Consider the following 20,585-nt stretch of genomic DNA (forward strand, 5'->3'; position numbering starts at 1 on the left):
CCTTCTCTTCCAATTTCTCTCTCTCTCTCTCTCTCTGTCACACACACACACACACACACACACACTTTCTAATGCCCAAATAACACCTTCTTCTGTCTAAACTGGAATAGTTTGGTAATAATTTTCAGCTGGGTACAAAGCTTAAGTATTTAAATGTACTGTCACAGACTTTTGATTATGTGATTCTTAGTTTAGTGAAAGACACTTGGAATTATGAAAAATGAAAGTCATCCAACCTCCTGTGGGATAATTCCTGTTTTGCAGGACCTAGGATTGTTGAGACTGAAAGATAAGTAGTCTGAAATGGGAAGAAAGACATCGAATCTGTGGGAGGTGGGGGGTGGGGGGCAGTGAGAAGTAGGCCAAACCTGCCCCACCCCTATCCCCACCCCCTTAGGGGCTTTGCACTTGCTGCACAGGGACTGGACCTTCCTCCCTCTTCCCCATCTTTGCATGATTTGCTCCCCTCCTGCATTCAGGTCTCTGCTCAAATACCTCCTCACCCAGTTGGTTTCATTTGTAGTTCATAAGAATTCTGTGTTTTTTTTTAAAGATTTTATTTATTTGACAGAGAGAGAGCACGCACAAGCAGGGGGAGGGGCAGAGGGAGAGAGAGAAGCAGATTCCCCACTAAGTAGGGAGCCCGATGCGGGGCTCTATCTCAGGACCCTGAGATCATGACTTGAGCTGAAGGCAGACGCCTAACCGACTGAGCCACCCAGGCACCCCCATAAGAATTCTTACCACCTGACTTGACAAATGTATTTGTTCGCCAATTAATTTTTCATGTCCCCTCGATGATGTGAATCTAGGAGGGCAGGGCTCTTGCCTGTCTCATTTGCTGCTCTCTCCCTGGCCTCACATAGTAGGTGCTCAAGACATATGTGTTGACAGAAAGAGGTGAAGGATATGGACCAAATTGCTTCACTAATTGCTGGCATCACTAACAGAGTTTAAGTCCTCCACATTCTTGTGGATCTGAGAGCTATTTGAAGGCCAGTGTATAGTTTCTGCACTGCACTTGACAGAGCACTCGTCTGCACCAATCTGACTCTCAGGAGAGAAAGTCCCACCACCAAACAATTCTTTCTACTGTACACCACCCCCCCCTCCAGGCTGCTTCGTCTTCTCCCTCTCTCTCTAATCTCCTCAAGCCACCATCAAATCTTACGAAGGTTACCCTAATGGACTCCTCCTAAGTAGGTTCTTGCCTTTTTTCTTGTCTTTGACTAACTTATTTTCTCCATAGTGACCAGAGCGATGTTTTAGAAAAACACATCTGATCATATCCTGGTCAAGCTCCTTCTAGAGCATATGACTTGTCTGACTCATCCCCACCCTGTTCTACCCATACTGGCCTTCTGATGTTCTCAGTGTCATTCAATTCTGTCTGCCTCAGGGACATTGCACTTGTGCTCTCTGTGGCTGGAATGTGCTTCCTGTGGTTTATTGGATGGCCAACACTATCTTTTTCATCTTTCTCAATTTAAAGGTTGTTTTCTCTTTGATCACAGCTTCTCCCATTATTTTCTAGAACAACGCTCTCCTTACTATCTTTTTAGCTACCAACGGTTGTAGCTCTTTTATTTACCTGATTCCTCATTTCACTGTCAGTCTCATTAGGGTTGGGGTCATGTTTATCACAATCCCTATTGTTTCCCTGATGCCTAGTGCAGTGCCTGGCACATAGTAGGTGTTCAGTAACAAAAATTGTTAAATGAATGAAAAATATTTTTGAGTGAATGAATCTCCTTAATTCCAAAGAAAGTCAGAGTCCCAGGTAAAAAGGAGATTGCTCCAAGACAGACACAAAAACAGACACATAGATCAATAGAACGGAATAGAGAACCCAGAAATGAGTCCACAACTATATGGCCAACTAATCTTAGACAAAGCAGGAAAGAATATCCAATGGAAAAAAAGAGTCTCTTCAATAGTTTTGTGAAAACTAGACAATAACACACAAAGAATGAAACTGGATCACTTTCTTAGACCACACACAAAAATAAACTCAAAATGGACAAAAAACCTAAATGTGAGACAGGAAACCACCAAAATCCTAGAGGAGAACATGGGCAGTAACATCTTTGACATCTGCCATAGCAACTTCTTACTAGATATGTCTCCTGAGGCAAAGGAAATAAAAGCAAAAATAAACTACCAGGACTTAATCAAGATAAAAAGCTTCTGCACAGCAAAGGAAACAATCAACAAAACTAAAAGGCAACCTTCAGAATTGGAGAAGATATTTTCAAATGATATATCTGATAAAGGGTTAATATCCAAAATGTATAAAGAACTTATAAAACTGAACACCCCAAAACTAAACAAGCCAGTTAAAAAATGGGCAGAAGACATGAATAGACATTTTTCCAGAGAAGATGTCCAGATGGCTAACAGACACATGAAAAGAGGCTCAACATCACTCATTATCAGGGAAATACACATCAAAACCACAATGAGATACCACCTCACACCTGTAAGAATGGCTAAAATCAACAACACAGGGAACAACAGGTATTGGGAAGGATGTGGAAAAAGGGGAACCCTCTTACACTGTTGGTGGGAATGCAAACTGGTGCAGCCACTCTGGAAAACAGTATAGAGGTTCCTCAAAAAGTTGAAAATAGAACTATCCTATAACCCAGCAATTGCACTACTAGGTATTTACCCAAAGGATACAAAAATACAGATTTGAAAGGCTACACACACTCTGATGTTTATAGCAACATTATCAGCAGTAGCCAAATTATGGAAAGAGCCCAGATGTCCATTGACATCTGAATGGATAAAGAAGAAGTGGTATATATATATATGTAATTCAGCCATAAAAAAGAATGGAATCTTGCCACTTGCAATGACATGGATGGAGCTAGAGAGTATTATGTTAAGTGAAATAAGTCAGTCAGAGAAAGATAAATACCATGTGATTTCACTCATATGTGGAATTTAAGAAACAAAACAGATGAACACATGGGAAAAAAAAAGAGAGAAAGCGGCAAACCAAGAAAGAGACTCTTAACTCTAGAGAACTAACTGAGGGTTGCTGGAGGGGAGGTGGGTGGGAGGATGGGTTGAATAGTTGATGGGTATTAAGGAGGGCACTTGTTGTAATAAGCACTGGGTGTTGTATGGAAGTGATGAATCATTTAATTCTATACCTGAAACTAATATTACACTGTATGTTAACTAACCAAAATTTAAATAAAAACTTGAAAAAGAAAAAAGAAAACAAGAGAAACTGAAAGAAAAAAAAAAAGAAAGAAAGGTCATCACTCCAAGAAATCTTATTGAATAAATTTCAACTGGTTCCTAATAAATGACTCTGTCCTTTGACCAAACCTGAGTCAGGCTCTTCTGAGCCCTCTTCTCCAAGAGGCCCTAAACTTGGGCTCTGTCTTTGGCCTGCTCAGTCCAGTTTTAGACAGAATTCTGCTGAGTCAGTTTAGCCTAAGTCCCCCACCCTTGGTATCTGACCACTCCTCATATCTGATTAAGTTCCTTTTCCCACCCTTGATATCTCATCACTAGTGTGCTTTCGACAAGAGACGTGTCAAGTCTGGTCTAGCAACAACAATCCCCCTAGCCTCCATGTTTCCTCTTCGTAATTTTCTATGCACTGACCTCCACCTTGCATCTTGCATCTTGACTGTACCCAGTTTGGAGTTGAGCCCAATCTCTCTCCCCTCCTGCAAAACCCCATTACAGTAGTACCTCTTGCATAAACTTTTCCTTATCAACTTTAACAAGTAGCCTACAAACAATTTTTCTTTACCAGGTGCCCCCCTCTATCCTCTTCTCTAGTTCTATCCGTGCTTGCCCTCTCCCCATGCACATACCCATAGCTGGCAAACCTATGCCCAAGATCCTTAAAAATTTATAGGTGTGATACTTGAACCCTCTGTAGGTCTGATCATCTGTCACAAATTCAGAATCCTGCCCTCAGGCTTTATGCTCCTAATACAAACAAGATAAGCAGCTGGGGTGCCTGGTTTTATGTCATAACAACACAATCACACACCCCTTCCTCAGGAGCTATGTTCCCAGAAAAGTTATTACTATTATCATTAGTGGGCTAAAATAATTTTAAATGTACTAAAATGTTGATGTCTTAGGGGACCCAATAAATGGTATCTTTCTTCCCTGCTCTGCTTATGAAGAAATGGAGAGAAAAAAGAGTGGGAGGTGGAGGCCAAAATGTCCTTTTTATGGCTGAGAGACTGGACAGGAGTCATGGTTTTAGGGCTTTTGGCCAAGCAGCCTTCCTCATGTTGGTCCCCAGAATTGGGTGAAGGTGCTCACCAAGTATAGTCAAACCTGGCCTCGTTGGGGCTGGTTTGGGGGCTGTCACTAGGGATGTACAAATGGGCCTACTGCCAAGAGCGGAGTTGAGCTGCATGGGCCTCTTCTTCACCAGCTTACCAATGAACTACCCATTCCATTCCCCCAGGGCCAAGACAGTAAAGGATTGAAAAAATGCAAGGTATGCATTTTTAAGAAGTTCCTTCCTTCTAACGTCAGAGTCCACCATCTTGCAGAAAACATGAAGTGAATATATTGGTCCGCTAATGGATCAGGTGTATAAACTGGTTGGCTCAGTAACATTCAAACCTGTCAGACTCACTTTCTTCTTTTATTTTTTTATTATTTTTTTTTAATTTTTTTATTCTTATGTTAATCCCCATACATTACATCATTAGTTTTAGATGAAGTGTTCCATGATTCATTGTTTGTGCATAACACCCAGTGCTCCATGCAGAACGTGCCCTCCTTAATACCCATCACCAGGCTAACCCATCCTCCCACCCCCCTCCCCTCTAGAACCCTATTTGTTTTTCAGAGTCCATCGTCTCTCATGGTTCGTCACTTTCTTCTTTTAAAAACTGAAAGGATTCATAAGATCTAATATCTCTTTGTTAAAAAGAAGCAACACGTCCAAAATAGAGTCACTTGTGCTAAGTTTTACCAAGACTTAAGTCTAAACTAACTGCAGTTTCAGCTTCTCCTATGAGTGGAATTTTAAACTAATTAAGCTGGAATTTCATGATTAGCACTAGCAAGATCATCTGTATAAGACCCTCTGCCCTTCCCCCCATGGGAAGGTGACCTTGCCTGAAACAATCTTTTTTTTTTTCTTTTGCGAATACCATCCTTGTCCCATCCTGTTTCTGCTTATAAAATCCTTTTATTTTGTACAGCTCCTAGGAGCTCCTCTCTACTTGCTAGATGGGCTGTTGCCTGATTCACGAATTGTTGACTAAAGCCAATTAGGCCTTCAGATTTATTCAGTTGAATTTTGTTTTTGAACACCTTTAATTGCTAAGATTCTGTGACGATTTCTCCCCACTGGAAATGGCATTTTACTGTGAAAATTTGAACTTGAAAACAACATTTATCAGAAAGAAAAGACATGTTTTTCACGAATGAGCTATCATTTTCCTGATGTGTGTTCCCCCATGCTTTCTCTGTTTGTAGATAGATTGGGGGAGATGTCAGAAATGGTGTCTGTTCACATTGGATATGACATCTCAAACAAGGTCATTACCAGAGAATGACAGTAAATAACAGAAAATTGTCTATTTTCCGGGTTTTAGGCACTCAAAAGAGGATGAATAAAATAAGTCCATGTTTAGCTACCTATCCAATTGTACCAGTAGCTTTTTTTTTTTTTTAACTGTTAAATCTTATCCTAAAACTAAAACAAGTTTATGGGGTTTTGTTTTGTTTTGTTTTTAAAAAGCAGATTTGATTTTTTTTTTTCTTTTCAGATACTCAAGTTTAATCAAAGTGCATACAAGGAGTAAAATAGTTAAAAGTCAAACAAAGGAATGGGTAAAAAGAGGGAGGAGAGTTCACTGATGATCTAGAAACAAGGGAAGCACTCTTGGATAATGGGTCAATTGCACGGTGGTGGCCTGAGAGAGAGTGTGCAGGTTTCCATCAGGACATTGTAACTTGCCATAATTATTTGCTGGTGTTAGAGGCTTTTACGGAAGTAAGATTCAAAGATTCCATCGACATAGAGCACATCTTGTCAGAAATCACAGACCTAAAACTGACAGCTGCATTTACATATTTCTCATATCTACCAAAAACCTGTTAGGGGCTTTATATGCTTTATCTCCTTTAGTTCTTATAGCCTGTTACCTAAGATAGGATTAGTACCTTCATTTCACACAGGAGATAATGAGGTTTAGAGAGTTTATGTCAATTGTTCAAGGTCATACAACTGATAAGTAACACAGGTAGTCCTTGAACCTAGGTCTATCTTGTTGAAAAACTGGTGTTCTTAACCTCCGTGGCATACCATACAGATAACAGTTGGTAGGAGAATGTCTTACTTTATCTTCCCTAAACCTCAGTTGCTATTCCGTGGTGGCAGATGTCATGTCCATCTTCCTCCCCTTTGTGTCCCCCTGTGCTCAGTCTAGTGCCCAACACATAACAGGAGCTTGACAAATATTTGTTGAACAGATCAAGGAACTGTGAGATTTGCTGCTAATTAATAATTATCCCTTTTATAGATAAACATATAGCAATTCTTAGGGAGGATTTAGGAAGTTGAAGAGATGGAGGAAAGATTCATTGAGAATTATTTAAATCATGCTCTGAAATGCAAACACTATCATTAATTTAGGTATAGTTATATACCTACAGATATTAAAAGAGAGACTATGAGCTTTGCCAAATACACACACACACACACACACAATGTCTTGATACTTTGTATAGAAAACCAGGAAAGTCCATCTCTATTCTAGCCAATGTTGCTCAGAGTCTGCGGACAACCCTCCGCTGAAGTGAGGGCATTAAAATTCTGTTAAACAGTACAGCCTCTGAAGCTGTGTTGTCTAGGTTTAAGACTTTAAATTTTATTTCATCACTTACCAACTATGTTCAAGTCTTTTGAGACACAGCCATCAAGTCTACAGTAGAGAGGCAGAAACAGTAGTAAGCAAGGTGAAATTTGGGTCATAATGCAGGTGTGACACATGGGAAGGGAAGGGAAGCAAAGAGATAGGGTTGGAGAATCTCAAATTATAGTCTACTTCTAAGGACATCATCGGCCATGCTGAGGGGAGACTATAAGCCACAGTCATCCGTTATGGGAATCCTGTTTTTGCCATGCTCCCTCATTGTCCAGGAGCAAGCTGGAGGCAAGCTTGGTCTTGGTACAAATGGGGTGGTAGATCTAGAGGGACAGCAGCAGAATCTGCTCATCAACTATGTTCCTGGCACCAAAGATCTGAGTGGTGTGTTTTCTAGAACACCACATCAACTATAACCCTGGACAAAGCACTAATTTATCTAATTGTCTTCTTGCTAAAACTCTTCAAAAGGGTTGCACATACTCTCTACCTCTGATTTCTGTTCTGTTGTGCAACCCTGAACCATTCACATAAGATGTTTGTTCCTACCACTGAACTCTTCCTCAAGGTGACCAGTGACCTTCCCAGTGATCTATCCAATGTCTAGGTCTCAATCTTCTAGATTCAGTAGATCTGTTAACAGTACTGGATAGGGCTGGCTGGCCACTCCCCCCACCTTGAGATACTCCCTCGACTTGGCTCTTGGGTCTCGGTCTTCTGACCTCAGCGCTCAACCCTTCTCAGCCTCCCTTGATGGTGTGTTCTCATCCCTCTGATCTCTGAAATGCTGACCAACCTAGGACTTGGTCCTCACATCTCTTCTCTACCTACATTGACATTTTAGGTAATCTTATCTAATTTCATGATTTTCGTTGGATTCTAAATTTCATCATATCACACTTCCTATCTAGTACAGATCTTTTTGCTCAACTCCAAACACTGTTCTGGCCAAAAACTGTAGCGTGTTCCTTGATTCTTCTTTCTCACACCCCATATGGGATCTATTAGAATTTCTGTCAACTCTGCCTTCGAACACACCTAGAGTCCATCCAGTCCTCATTTTTTCCAGTGTTGCTGTTCTGGGCTAAGCCTCTGTTATTTCTCCTCTGGGTTATTGCAGGAATTTCCTCATGGATCTCCCTACTTCAGCTCTTTTTAGTGTATGGTATATTCTGAAACTTAAGCAACCAAAATGAATTTTTAAGTTACACTATGTCTTCCATCTCTCCATTGCACTCAGCCAACTTCTGATAATGGTCCACAAGACCCCTTGCCATTGAGCTTCTGCTAATCTTCTGTCATACTTTCACTACTTGCTCTGCTCTGGCAACACTGGTTTGGTCATTCCTTGAACACCAAGCACCTCCCTGCCACAGGATGTTTGCACTTGCTCTTCCCTTGACCTCCTGGAACTTTCTTCTCCCATATATCCACATATCTTACTCCCTCACTTCTTTTGAGCCTTTTTTCAAATGCCACCTGAGTAGTGAGAGCTTCCATAATCCATAATCACTGCCTGTAAAATAGCAACCCTCCCCCTTGGCACTTCCTGACCTTCTCACCCTAACCTCTGTTTCCCTACAGCACATATTACCATTTGGCGTATTATGTATTTACCTACTTATTTACATAAGTTCTCTCTCTTTTTAATATTCACACTAAAAACCAGACTCCATAAGAACAGAGACTTCATCTGTTTTATTTATACTGTATTCCCAGTGTTTGACACAGAGCCAACGAATGATAAAATACACTGTTCTATGTCCTATATTGTGCATGTCAGATTCCAATTTGTGTAAGATGTTGCTTTTGAAAATCAAAGGCCTTATTCTTTACATAGACATTAATTCAAAGTTTACTCTAATAGAGTCTGTGTCACTTTATTACTAAGGAGAGTTTCTTTATCCATTAAACCCTGAGAGTGTTAGTTATCTGTCAGACTTCTCCCTCTTTGGCCTATGGTACTCTATTCCCATCTGAGTTCTCTGTGTCTTTTTTCCTTGCTTTGTTTTTGCTGCCACCCTGCAGTGAAGGAAAGAGAATTTTAGGAAATACCTATAGTGTTACTCTCTGTTCTGTTCATATAATAGATTACAGTGAATATTCACATAATTAATTTGAATTAACTTCAGTTTATACCTTTAAAGATTCTCCTAGGGTATCCCATTTTGGAGTCCATGTAATTGCGTAACCAGTTCATGCCCAGTCACATTGGTTCACATGTGTGCCATGTTTCTGCCTTCTTTTCCTCTTTAACCCTATTACCTACAAACAAAGAAGTAAAATTGAAAGTAGAGATTTGAGACAACCATAATACTGTCTTCCTCCTTAATCAGAAATTTATACCTGAACCCCCTCCCCTAATTATTACTATTTTTTTTGCAAATGTGATTGAAGTTTAACATATGTACAGAAAATTAAGAAAATAATGAGTTACAGCTTGACAAAATTTTAGGAAGTGACCATACCCACATAACCAGCACTTAGATCTAGAAACAAACTTACAAGCTTCCCAGAAGGCCTGTCATGTCCCTCAGGGTCACTAGCCCCAGCAAGGCTCCCCACCTTCCAGACTCCTAATAACAAGGGTTGGTTTTGCCCGTTTTTAAACTATTATATAAAAGGAATGGTACAATATGTACTCTTTTGTGTCTGGCTTCCTTTGATCAGCATTGTATTTGTGATATTTACTCATGCTTTGAGTGTTATGGTTCAGGACCCTTCTCATTTTGTGTTTGGGAAGACCCAGACTCTTGCTTTGTTATCCTTAGATCCTCACGTGGGTGACTTTGAACCAGGGAGATGCATCTTCTCAAATTGACTTTTGTGTTGCTAAGAACCCTCAAGTGGAAAGCAATGAAGCCTTTTTCGATCTGAGTTTCAAGTCTCAGGTACTGCTAACTAACATGGAAAACTGAGAAGCTTCAAGAATGGTGGTCTAGTTTATTGGCCAATAATTAGATGTGCAATCAGTGAAGTCAGGCTCACAAAACTAGTTACTGAATTTTCCAGGAGAGGAGCCAATGCTTTGAGGCTCCTCTGCAACAGCTATGATGAATAAGTTAAAGGTATTCTTTAATTCACAGCATTTTTCCAGCCAGCATGGGATAGTTCCTGGCCCACCCATACTCCTGGAAAAACCTGCCAGGAGTTTTGTCTAGCTAGGCTAGTTGAGAATGGGAATGCCGTCATTTGGAAGGAGTTGATATTGTGGTATTTGATGGATAAAAGCTAAGCAAAATGTTATTCTAAGAACACTGAGCTCCTTCCAGCTGCATCATTGATTAACTTTGGAGAGATGGCATAATTGCAGTGGATCTGGGGCCCTGAGTTCTTGTCCTAGTTTTGTCCCTAACTCATTGTGAAAATCTCACTAAAGTATTTGGACCTTAGTTTCCTCCTGAAAAAAAAAAAAATCAGAATGTAAAACACTGTGGTCTCTGAAGCCTCTGTTATTCCTTGTGTGGCTGCTAATCCCCACTTTTGTGCCTTTCTTGGTCTCACTCCAGCTTCCTGGCTGATAACCTCTGTCCACCAAGCTTGTCTGCAGTCTCTCTTCTACCAAACCTTTCAGAATTAGCCTCCCTCCGTGCTGCTCTCTCTCATATTGGAAGCTGTCAGCATCAACGAGTGATGCTGCTTCACCCTTTCTTGATCATATTCCTTTGTAACATTGTCCTCCCTCCCACCCTTGGAGTTTATCACTGTCCACTCTCAAGGACTTAAGAGTCCATCTAGAGACCCTTTTGCAATCATCTGTAGTATCTTATCTCATGTGCTGAACAGAAGGACTCCATGAGGTTTGTATTACTGATCTCCAAATTTTAAAGAACAGATAATGATTCACTCTGTCCTGTCCTGAAATACACTTCTACCCTCTCCACTCCCCAAACCCAAAGGTGGCAATCGTTCAACAATGTGAAATCCTGCTGCTGAGATGAACATGAGCAATGGGCAGAGTGGGTAGTGGAGAAGACAGGGAATGAGGAGCCAGGCAAAAGACAAACCATAATCACCTAGTCTTTAAACAACAACTATTTAACAAATAAGAATAGATCATTACTTCCTTAATCTGATAAAGGCATTTATTTAAAAATTTCAACAACCATTAAAATTAACAACTCAGGAAACAACAGATGTTGGTGAAGATGAGGAGAAAGAAAAACCTCTTACACTGTTGGTAGGAATGCAAGCTGGTGTAGCCACTCTGGAAAACAGTATGGAGGTTCCTCAAAAAGTTGAAAATAGGGCTACCCTATGACCCAGCAATTGTACTACTGGGTATTTACCCCAAAGATACAAATGGACTGATCCAAAGGGGCACCTGCACCCCAATGTTTATAGCAGCAATGTCCATAATACCCAAAATATGGAAAGAGCCCAGATGTCCATCAACAGATGAATGGATAAAGAAGATGTGGTATATATGTGTGTGTGTGTATATATATATATATATATACACATATATAATGGAATATATATAATGGAATATTACTCAGCCATCAAAAAGAATGAAATCTTGCCATTTGCAATTATGTGGATGGAACTAGAGGGTATTATGCTAAGTGAAATAAGTCAGTCAAAGGAAAACAAATACCATATGACTTCACTCATATGTGGAATTTAAGAAACAAAACGGGTGAACATAGGGGAAGTGAAGGAAAAATAAAATAAGATGGAAATTGAGAGGGAGGCAAACCATAAGAGACACTGAACTCTAGGAGACAAACTGAGGGTTGATGGAGGGGAGGTGGGTGGGGGGATGGGGTAACTGGGTGATGGGCATTAAGGAGGGCACTTGATGTAATGAGCACTGGGTGTTATATGCAACTCATAAATCACTAAATTCTACCTCTGAAACTAAAAAAAAAAAAAAAAAAGTCCTGCTCTCAGTGAAGGTATCTGATTTCCAATTATTTTGCTTCTATCAAAAAAGGAAAATAAACACTTGTCTTGCTTTAGACAAAAAAAATTTCAGCAAACATCCCTAATAGAGAAAAGTAAAGAACATCCCCTTTAAAATCAGGAACATGATAAGAATTTTCAGTATCACCATTTCTAATATTGTTTAGGAGATCCTAGCCAGAGCCATAAGACAAGCAAATATATAAATACACACACACAAAAAAAACACAAAATAAAGGGAAAAAGAATTGAATAGGAAGGAAAAAACCACCCTTATTCATTGATTATATAATTGTTTACATAGAAAATCTAAAACATGTTACAGGTATGGTATTAGAATTAATAAGAGAATTTAGTAATATAAAATCAATATATAGAAGTCAACTGTATTTCTATACACCAGAAACTAAGGCTTAGAAATTTATGAATGTAAAAATATAGAGCACCTAAAAATCAACCTATGAAATTCATAGCCATCTTTATGGAAAAATCTAAAATATGTTTGATAGATGTTAATGGAAACAAAAGGAGAGATAGATGAAATTCATGTAATAGAAAAAGTTAATATTGTAAAGGTGATAATTCCTGCCAAAGTGACTTATAAATTCAAACAAAATCCAATAAAAAAAAAAAAACTCAGTAAGTTTTTCTATGGAGCCAGATAGGATTATAGGAAAGGCTGGTCCTAAAATATTTAATGAAGAAAATCAGGGCCAAGGACATCCATGAGAATTTGGAGAGAAAAAAGAATCACAGTGGGCACCTACCCTACCTGTTATTCAGGGTTGTTGTAGAACCACAATGATTAAGCCAATGTAGACTGGCATAGGAATAAGTATGTTGAACCCAACAGGGAGCACAGACACAGATCCATACGAAGACTGAAACTTGATACCTAACAGAGCTGACATTGCAGGATAAGGGGAATGGGAGGTTATTCAATAAATCAGATCACTCTCTGAAACAAGTGTTTGAAGTCCCAGTCTAAGCTCTGTCCTCAGTACCTGTGGGACCACAGGTCCTTTCACTTGGACTCCCCAAATGAGGAGACTTATAGAGCATCAGGGGACAAACACCTGGACAGATGTCATTGGCAATGTGCACAGGGCCAGTGAGAGCTGCCTGCCCAGAGGCAGGCTATCAGGGGAGGCATCATCTACAGAAAATAACAAAACAATAGTGAAACTGACTAAAAATGGAACTCTCTTATTAAAGAGTGGGCAATTCTAAAAAAAAAATGTCTCCTATGAAAGTCAGTGTATTCCCTGAAAAGTATTTTTTTCCCTAAGTTCTAAGTAATTCCAACAGTTACTGCTTTGTTTTAATAATAGATATGTAAGCTTCAATACATGTTACCTCATCTTTTTTATGTTTTTATAAACTTTAAATTCTTTTCTAGCCATTATACTGTACTACACAGTAATATGGAAGTGACTTTGGAGAACTCTCCAGTGTATAGTCAGTGTCCCGCCTTGTGTGGACTCAACAACAGGCATCTGTTTTGAAAGTAAGCTTGTGATGGTTCAGTGTTTGGAACTCCCTTCCAGTGAAGCTTCTGTTGAGCCGCCTATTACTAAACAAACAGTTGTGGCACAGTAATTCTAAAGATGAAGAAGTGGAACCTGAGTTACTATAGTTGTCACTTTATGTGATCACTTCAGCATTTCATTTGTGCTTAAAATTTAAAATAATTAAATAGAGAGCTGTCATTGGCAACCCAACCATCATGGCAATCGTTCTCCTTAAGTCTGGACAAGTCATTCATTTCAACGTGATAGGTGGATGGTTGCTATGAACTGATTGACATTAGTAGGTGAAATGCAAACAAATTGCCATCTTATTTATAGGTTTTTTCCAACCATAAAATCTCATGTTTTTAAAAGAACAGATTAAAAATATTTGTTTGTATTTTATATATAATAATATATTATTTTATGTATTTAATCTGCAAGAAGGAAAGGGTGGATCACATGGTTCTTCAACCTTCTTTCTTCCAATTCTGAAATTTTAATTTCTCTCCATGTAGTACCTAACGATGTTCCTTCCCTAACCCACCAGGGTTTGCAAACACAGTCACCTGAGATTTTACATATGCACACTTGGATCGTCTATAAATCTTAGAGTAGCAGAGAGCTCTGTCTGTGAAATCAACAACTGTCACTGTATAATTGGGGCGGGAGGAAAGTGTGTTTTATGTTTCAAAGCTGGGGGCACTGGTTAAAGAATAGGACAGAGGAGAAAGAGGTTTCCTAGGGGCAGAAATGTAGGAGCTGGTTCATTCATGTCGGTAAGGAAACATGGCCTGTGGCCATAAAGGCCTCCCGTGGTGACTCACACTGCCCTAAAATGAAATTTGTTTATTCTGGGGCTCATTTTATCACCCTAGCCCTGGGGTTATTGAAGCTCCTAAAAGCTTGTAGGTAGTAAGTGGTTTGGGGTGCCAGAAAAAGTAATTGGATTAATGCACTTCTATCTCGGATTAATGCACTTCTATCTCAGATTACTGCCAAATTAGTCTGTGGTATGTGGGCTTTTTATGTTATTCTGAGTGTGGCGTAATACGACCAGCTGCTCTGTGACTTTATTATCCTCCTTACATCAGACCCACCCAGCCAGCCCCATCTCATCTTGTCACACCCCCAGACTGCACCCTTTAAAGTCCCTGCCCGTCCCTCATCCCTTCTTACTTCCTGGCTCCTTCTTTCAACCTTCCACTTCTTCCCAGGCTTCGTGATGCAATTAAATAAAACCAAACCAAAAATCTTTCAGTTGTATCAAAGGCTTATCAATTGCAATTGCACTTGGTGGAAATCTATAATAATTCAACCATGACCTGACAGCAGGATATTTCTGCAGCCTCCACGCCGAAGGATGTTAAGAGGAAGAAACATGGCGTAGGACTTCATATGCCACATGCCACCAACCGAGGAAAAGGAAGGATTTTATGGGCTTCAGTCAGCACATTGTTTTTTGTCAATGATCTACAATTAATTAGAACTGGATCAGAGTTTTGTGGTGTGAAGAGTATTGGCGTTAGAGTCAGATGACCAAGGTTCAAAGCCTTTCTCAGTCACATTCTTGGTGATGCTGGGAACTCTAACATTTGAGGTTGTCTTAACTGCTTCACAGCCTGTAGTAAAATAAGTAAATATGAAAAAGCTTTATGTGTTAGTAAATGTTATAAAAACATAAGATGGCTTTAAAAATCATTGATTTAGACCCTATTTAGTAATAATTCACAACTAACTGCAATTATTCTATAAAATAGTATTATAATTATAATTTTTTAGAATCTTCTAAAATTCAGAATTTTATTAATTCAAAATGGCTTTCTGGCTTTCCTCCTAGGTTAATTCCCATCCATGAAGATGTGTCTGTAGCACATAAAGTTTCTCTTAAAAACTTCCTTTGCTGAGGGCAATGGTCATCTCTTCTCCAATGTTTGGTTTACACGTTGAGTTTCAGAATGGATAAGGTTATGAATTCCTAAAGCAACTACTCCATTGAAATATTTAATTTTTGTCAGATAATCTGCCACTTCCATATTACTCTGTGTATTTAAAAACTAAATGTAGCTAGACTTTCATAGATGAAAGCAAGCATTGTGAATCCAACTTTGATGTTTTGAGTGCCAATTTTACCTGACCTGGGTTTTGATAAACATATTGATATAGATTTACTGTTCTCTTCTCTTCAGTGGCAATTCTTAGAAGATACTGCTTTGATCTTAACAGCCCATTCAACCAACTTTTCAGGACCTTCAGGTGACTCTTCTGGGGCTTTTGGTTATCCTAGGAGACGTTTTTCTCTGTAACTTGATGGATGAAAAGTTCTTTGTAATAACATTTTCTTTGCTTTCATTAGAGACATAGTCCATACTCAGTCTAAAAGCTGGGTAAGTCTTGAAAAGGCAGAAAGAAGAAAATATACAAGTCCCTTAATGCTACTCCCAAGAATAAGTAGCTGCTGCTTGGTTTTTGCTGTACAGCTTTACAAATTTTCCTCTGCCATGCCACACATTTTATTACAATTAAATGGAATTTTATGGCTTTTCTTGTTACAAAAGTGATATAAGATTGCTGCAGAAACACTTTCCAGTGGAAAAAAAAAATAACCCAGAACGTGATACCCAGAGATAAGGGCTATTTAATATTTGCTGTGCATCCTTCCAATCTTTTCCTATGGCTATATATACCTTTTATTAGAATTTAAGGAACTTTTCCCACTTCCTGTCACCATAAAAGAAATATAAATTCAAGGTAAAAAATCAGAAAATAGGCAGGAGAAAGACTAAAAATTACCCATAATGTCACCACACAAAGGTGAGCACCCTAATACTGATACATATTCTTCTAAGGCTTATATTGGGCATTTTGTATGTCCATATATGATTTTTTTTCTACAAAACCAGATGATACCAACCATACTGATTTGCAATCTCCTTTTTTTTTTAACTCAATAATATATAAAGACTGTGTTCCTATATCATTAAATATTTTCTTACAACACAAATATTAAGGCCTCATACATAGTATTGTATTGAGTTAATATACCCTGACTTGTTGAACAAATTTCCTGTTTGGGGGGTATTTAGAATGTCTCCGGTTTCTCATAGTTATTAGCAATGTTTCAGTGAACCACGTTCAACTATTTTTTGTGAGCATCTTTTAGTATTTCCTAAGGATAGGTGCCTAGAAATGGAATTTGGAAGATTTTTCATTCATTTTGATGAATTGTCTTCATGCATCTTTTAATAGTTTATATTCCCCATAGCAGAGTGCCTTTTCCTTGCAGCTTTGCCAAAATTGACTCTTATCCTTTTTATTTTATGTTTTTTCATCTTTGAGTGTTGAAATGGCAGATATTTATATTCTGTTTTTAATTTAATTTACATTCCTTTTGATTATGTTTTCCTTTAAATTACATGCTTACTAGTATATCCACTGAATCTGTGGAAAATTACCTTGATAGTAAAAACAAGGAGAAGAGAAATCTCTGAATCCTGCACTTGCAGTTGTGTGAAGGAGTCAGTGAAGGTGGCATTAAATGTTCACTGATTCATGGGTCCATTTGTCTATTTACTTATCGTTTCACAAATATTTGCTGAACACCTTCTCTATGCTAGGCCTTTTTCTAAGAGCTGGGACTCTAGAGGTGAGCAATATTGATAGGGTCCCCATCTCAGAGATTTTTAGTACACAACACAGAAATGAAACAAACAATAATTACAAGTGACTTTACGATTATAAAAAAGGAAGTTCAAAGTAATTATCCTGAGGCAATTATATTTAGGCTGAGCTGCTCTGTTAAAAAGGTGCCATTCACTGAAAAGTCCCCTACGTGGTGTTTAGTTTCTCCTATAATTGGGTAGTAGGAGAATATATAATGAGAAGGCACACACACGAAAGAAATGATTTTATAGAACTGGAGAAGTCTTGGGAAATGGAGAAATTCCATTCTTATTTTACCAGGAGATACTTTAGTCCATTCCTGTTGGGTAAATATGTATTTTTGCTTTAAAACACCTGCAAAAAGACTTGCCACACTGCTTGGTGACCTACACGTTCTTACTGTTCTTGCTGAATTGGCACTCTATCTAGTCTCTTGACACCCTGTCATCAAAGGCTGTAACTCTAGAACGCAAAAGTCTCCAGGTGATCCAGTCCAACAAGTGGAAGCAAGAAGTGTTTGCTTTGACCAAATGTCTCCCATCTTGGGCGTTGGCCTTGGTGACAGATCATCCTTCCTTTTAGGGAAGGGGCCAAGTCTTCTTGAGACTCAGCTTCCTAGAACGTTCACTTTTCTTCCTTTTTTACTTAAACTATTTTGTAGAATACAAAAAATACATAAAACTATATACATTTTAAATAATAATATTAAAATGAGCATCTATGCAAACAGCACCCAGGTTAAGGAGACATTGACAGTAGTTTAAAAGCTCCCTCTGTGACCCTCCCAGATGGACATCCCCTTGAATAACTAGTATTCTGACTTTTTTGATAATCATTTCTTTGCTTTGTTTAAAAAAAGAAAGCTTTCACCATCTATAAGTGTATGTGCATCCTTCGTATATATTATTTACCCTCCTGCTTATAAAAATTGTATAAATGGATCACACTAAATGTGTTTATTCCTTGTTTAATATTATGTTTATTTAATATTATGTTTATGATTTATCCATGTTAGTGTATACAGCTGTAGTTTGATCTTTTAAGGAAAGTAATGAGTATACCAAAAGTTATTTATCCATTCTACTATTGTTGTACATTTGGAATATTTATGGTTTTTGGCAACCACCAACAATGATATTTTGAACATTCCCGCTGGTAATGGAATTGCTGGTAGCCAGGAATGAATAAGTATAAATTTACTAAATAATTCAAGTTGTTTTCCAAAATGGATGAAGCAATTCATGTTCTCGCTAGCAGTATATGAGAGATCCTATATTCCCCAACACTTGGTCTTGCCCAATAATTACATTTTTGACAATTGGGAAGGTATGCCATAGCATATGTTTGTGGATTTAATTTTCATTTTTCTGACTATGATGATGTTAAACCTTTCTTCCTACATTTACTTGTTATTAAAGTTTTCTTCTATGTGAAATATTGGTTCAATTCTTGGGCTTACTTTTCTCTCAATTCACTTATTTTATTGATTCATAGTTCCTTACATATTTTGGGTAGTAGTCTTTTTTTGGATATATTTTTAGAAAATCCTCTACTCTGTAGGTTGTATTTTCAATCTTTTAATATATCTCTTGATTAACAGAAGTTCTTAAATTAATAGTACTCGAGTTTATAATTTTTTCTACATAGTTTATGTTTCTCACATCTTTTTTCTTAAAGATTGTATTCATTTATTTGACAGAGACACACAGTGAGAGAGGGAACACAAGCAGGGGGAGTGGGAGAGGGAGAAGAGCGGGAAGCCTGAAGCGGGGCTTGAGCCCAGAACCCTGGGATCATGACCTGAGCTGAAGGCAGACACTTAACAACTGAGCCACCCAGGCGCCCCATGTTTCTTACATCTTGCCAAAGAAATATTTTCCCAGGGCTCCTGGGTGGCTCAGTCAGTTACATGTCAACTCGATTTTGGCTCAGGTCATGATCTCAGGGTTGTGGAATCAAGCCCTGTGTGGGGCTCCATGCTCAGTGGGGAGTCTGCTTCCTCTTTCCCTCTCCTTTTTTCCCTTCCCCCACTCAGGCTCTCTCTCTCTCTCTTTCAAATAAATAAATACATCTTAAAAAAAGAAATATTTTCATTAGTGTGAGTTATGAAAATATTTTTCCTACATCCTATTTTAAATTTTCATACTCTTGTTTTTTATGATTGTCTTCATTTGGATTTGATGTCTTTATATAACATGTGGCTTCTAAGTGGATATACCAAATCTTCCCAGCACTATTTGTTAAAAAGTCTATCCTTAATGATCTGCTATAACATCTGTCATAAAACAAAGATCCATGAATGCATAATCTATTTCTGGGCAATCCTTCATGATCCATTATTCTATTTGTACATTGGTGTGCCAGAGATACACAATCTTAATAATGATAACTTAAGATATCTTGTTAACTGGTAGGACAGGGCTCACACCTTATTTTTCTTTACACTGTCTTGGTTATTCTCAGCCCTTTATATTTTTCTATCAATTTCAAACTAGCTTAACAAGTTACTCAAATGCTACAGTTGGCATTTTAATCGAGATTGCTGTGTGTATATATGTGTGTAGGTATGTATGTTTTTGTTCGTTTGTTTGTTTGTTTGTTTTTAAAGTAGGCTCCACAATGCAGGACTTGAACTCATGATCCCAAGATCATGACTTGAGCCAAAATCAAGAGTCAGATGCTCAACTGACTGAGCCACCCAAGCACCCCTGATCTTTTCATTCTTAATACCTATTGTGCTTACTCTATTAAATCAATTTAACTAGAGGTTTGTCAGTTTTATTATCTTTTCAAAGAAATGAATTTGGTTGGTATTAGCTACTACAATCTTGACAGTATATGTGTTTTCTATTTGGTTCATTTTAACTTTTATTTTAAAATGTTCTTTTTTCTGTTCTGTTAAGAGTTATATTGTTGTTTTGTTTCACATCCTCAAATGGTTTCTTTAGTCATTAATTTTCTGTCTTTATTCTTCTAATCTGTAACTTAAGGTTATATTTTTTTCTAAGACCTGCTTTACTTGCCTCTCATAAGTTTTCTAAGTAGTATTTTTTATTATAGTATAAAATATATTTACAGTGCTATCATGAGTTCGTATTTTAGTACAGATATTTTAATCCATGTCTTCTATGACATATTAGGTGATTGCGGATTTGTCTGGTACTCCTTGTAGTTCATCACTTTTTTCTTTGTGTATTTTCAGGCTATGCCTTGAGGCACAGACAAAGTTTTAATTTTGTATCTACCCACTGAATTAAAACTTTTATGTTTCAAATTAGACTTTATCTGTACTATGCTCTTTGACTTAAAGTCTGTTTTCATAAATGCAGTTATATAAACTTTCCTTTGGTTAGAATTTGCATGATAATATTTTCTACATTTTTATGTTCAACCTGACCAGTTAAGCAGGAAATATTTTCTCCCCCAATTAATGAACCTCAATCACTGAACAAACTCTCAACAGAATGAGAAAGCTTAGTATTGACTTGTCACTATTGTAAGTTCTTTTAAACTTTTTATAATGAATTTTGTAAGCGCATGAAAAAATGAAACATACTATAACCAATAGCTATGTGCTACCAAGCAGGTACCTAGATCTATCACATCTTAGCTTTTTAATTATATGTGCTTAATTTTATTT

At 38.0% G+C, this 20,585-nt stretch overlaps 1 long non-coding RNA gene across 2 annotated transcripts; it reads left to right on the top strand.

Annotated features, from left to right (window-relative positions):
- Positions 1–5,771: 5,771 nt before the first annotated feature.
- On the top strand, positions 5,772–20,194 carry LOC118013648. Of its 2 annotated transcripts, none has more exons than XR_004680082.1 (4): positions 5,772–5,832; positions 13,174–13,281; positions 15,472–15,538; positions 20,148–20,194. It is a non-coding gene; the product is annotated as an uncharacterized LOC118013648 (long non-coding RNA). The 2 variants fall into 2 exon arrangements; XR_004680083.1 differs by lacking the exon at positions 5,772–5,832 and adding an exon at positions 9,648–9,760.
- The last annotated feature ends 391 nt before the right edge of the window (positions 20,195–20,585 follow it).

Source organism: Mirounga leonina, unplaced genomic scaffold (genome assembly GCF_011800145.1).
Source record: "Mirounga leonina isolate KUSES-001 unplaced genomic scaffold, KU_Mleo_1.0 Mir_154, whole genome shotgun sequence".
Lineage (NCBI taxonomy): Eukaryota > Metazoa > Chordata > Mammalia > Carnivora > Phocidae > Mirounga > Mirounga leonina.